We start from the raw sequence: 3,271 nt of genomic DNA, 5'->3' as shown, positions 1-3,271 counted from the left end.
TAAAGCAGCTTGGCCTGCTGGTGAGGGCCCCGGGGTGAGCCTGGCAGGCCTTGGGTCTAAGAGGGGTCCGGGCAGTTGTAAACATTCACTCTGCACCCTGAGGATTGTTCCCACCCCTCCATTATCTATTCCCATCCCTCCCCAAACTCTAGGCCAGGTGGGATCTTAAATCTCACTGTGATTTCTAGGCGCGGCCTGACCCGTGCTTGGGCAACATCGCCCAACAGCAAGCTTGGGTCTGATCAGCTTTGTTCCATACCCTAGACGTCTTCCCTGAGGCTGCAGCTGCCTTTGAAGTTGATGGAGAGAAGATTGGTGAGCTGCATGCTGAGCCTGGATCTCCTAGCCGTGATGAGGAGGGGAGGAGCTCCACTTTGAGCCCTTTTTCGAGGGCTGAGGTGTTGACACTCGAGTTGTCAGAGCTTCGGTTTTTCATCCTTGAATGCTGGATGAGGCTGACTGAATTGCCAGGCATCTCTGGGCTACAGGGTCACAGCATTGCTCAGCTCCAGGGACCACTGTGCACTGCACTCCTGGAGCACAACTCTAGGTGGTGCCATTCACATAGAATTCAGTTGTGCATGGTGGGGTGTGTGGGGTGGAGCACTCCCCAAGTTGTGTGACCGTGGGCCACCACCATGCCCTTTTTGGGTCAGGGTTCTGTTTACCAGCCCAGCTGCTCAACCTATGAACCAGCAATATTCAAGTGAGGCTTTGTGTGGAGACAGCGAGACGGACAGAATGATCTCCACGGTTAACTCTTCATGGGCAGTGGGCACCAGGAAACCGGAGCTGTCTCCCGGAATGACAGGACCGTGGAGCAGTATGTGGTCATAGAGTGGGTAGCCAGGAAAAGAAATGATAACTTCCATCCATCAGGGAAGGAAAACTGCCTTAAATCCCCAGATTGAAAAGGACAACCCATGTGTGAGCACCCAGTGGGGCCCGGCTCTTAGTAGGTACGCAGTTAACAGGAAGCGAATCAGAACCAGTGTCTACATTCCAGGCTCTAGGTTTGGGGTTCTTGGAAGCAGAAGGGCCTCACCGCCCTGGTTATGCTTGTGTATGGGGATTTGCTGAAATCTGAAATGAATCCTGACCCAGATGGGGGCCAAGAATTTGTTTCCTTTCTTTTTTCTCCTTCTTAGGGAAAGCTTAGTTCACTGTTTAGGATGAAAAATAACAACCATATGAACGAAAGCAGGATCATCAGAAATGATAAATAATACTCTCCAGATGTGGTGATGGAGAACTCATCTGAGGGAGCGCCGCCTCCAGCTAGCCACCTTGCGGGGAGAGTCCCTTAGTCCAGCAGGGCCACGGTGACACACGCTCTTCCAGCTCCTCTTTTGGAATTGTCTTCAGAGAGTGTGACTCAGTTTTATGAATGTCCTTACTGGTGACAAATCTTTATCTTTTACTTTTTTGGGATTGGTCAAAAAATAACTTATGGTTAATAATGGTTGTATTGAGTATTTTGTAAAATGGCTATAAAGTCCATTTTTAAACAAGACTTTGCAGAAATGTTTTAATCAATAGAGGGACATATGAAATGAGTATATGTCCTCCTAAGGTGACTGTTTTGAAGGACAACCATAGTTTCTTCTCCCATGTTTGTTTAAAGAATCTACTCACAGTTATATCCATATTGTATTCTACATAATAAAATAATGTTACCATGTCACAGGCTGTATGCTGAGCACTTCGTCCTCCCCTGCTGTTATGTGTGAATGTCTCGCATCGTGTACAATGCATGTGCTTTTGCCAAGGAAGGAAGGAAATGGAGGCAGGGGACAGACCCAAGTAAAGAATTGGTACAATCATCCAGGGAGAAGGTTTGAATCCCCATCTACACCCGAGAGTTGCTTGACTCTGAGCTCCTCTTGACTGGCTCTGTGTTCATTCTTCCAGAGGATTTGGTCAACTGGGCCGAGGGTGCACAGCCTGTATTTAGGGGGAAGATTCATTTCTTAGCTTGGCTCCCTGCAAACATCAGCACTAAAGTCTGAGAGAGGGACGCTGTTGGTTTGTGGATTATGTTAAAATGTATTTTTCACAAAAATGGAGGGGGTGAGGTCAAAATGAACCTACACAGCAAAGCCGCTTATAACAATTATTAGTTAAAGTAAATGAAGAACCCTCCAGATGAAGAAGTTCCCAGGAAATTTCCTTTCCTGAGGAAAGACCAGGAAGCAACGGGGGAGCTGAGGGTCAGCCCCAGGAATGCTTGCCTACCTCCAGCAGTGGCTTCTCTGTTCATTTTGGAGAGACTCCTGTGTCTGGGCTGGAGGTGGGTGTGGGGGGGTGGGGGTGGGGGTGACGGCCTGGGCTGGGGGCAGAGCGGGGGATGGAATGACCTCCAGGACGCCTAGCCAGGCGGATAGCTCAGCTCTCCTTTGCTCATAGACCAAGCTGCAAATCAGGAATTTATTAGGAGCCGAGACTCATTTTCCCACCCTTTATAGCCCTGAAGACTCAGAGCCAAACTCTGGCAAGGGGCTTCCTCATGGTTTTAATTAGACAATTAATTTTTTATTGGGTCGTTTGATTTCCGGAGCCGATTCCACACTCCCTCTTGTCCCCACCTGCCTCCCAGCTGTGAACAGCCAAGGGGAGACACAGGGACTCAGCGAGGGTGCAGAAGAAAAAGCCCTGTCCGTCTTTGAGCTGATTTAGGAGTCGGTGAGCGGAGAGGGGGCAGGAATCCCTCGTCCACCCTCAGCTGGCATATCACCAGAGACGCTATCCAGAGCTGGACCTGGGCTCGCAGGGCCGCACAAAGGCATTCTCAGCTGCTCCTCCCAAGCTGTGGGGCTGATGAGTAACGCGGGATGGGAGTGGGGGCAGGGAGCAGCGCCGGAAATACATTAGCGGCATTTCTGTGGTTAATCCTGGCCGTGCTTGGAGGCTGTTTACCCTCTACCCAGAGATTAGGAACCTGTTTGAGTTAGAAGGGCAGAGAGAGGCCAGGGCTTGGCTCCGTCCCCCACCTGCTTTTAGGAGCTGGGGTGGAGGCACTGAGCCAGCAGAAAAAAGTGAGAGAAACCTGTCTCCAATCTATCTCCCTTATTGATCTCCCTGCCATCCAGCTGCGGCCTGCTTTTGAATCTCGATCCTCTCCACTCCTGCTTCACCCCTCACCACGGCCCTTGTGGTCAAATAGCAACCTGGCCCAGAAAGGTGAGGGGGAAGGACAGAGGGAGTGGATGCTCTGTTTCATCAGGGCGCACGGGCCCAGGTGCGGAAGGGTCCCAGATAGGTCATGTATGTT

This window comes from Equus przewalskii, chromosome 5 (assembly GCF_037783145.1).
Source record: "Equus przewalskii isolate Varuska chromosome 5, EquPr2, whole genome shotgun sequence".
Taxonomy (NCBI): Eukaryota; Metazoa; Chordata; class Mammalia; order Perissodactyla; family Equidae; genus Equus; species Equus przewalskii.
This window is presented reverse-complemented; position numbering follows the sequence as displayed.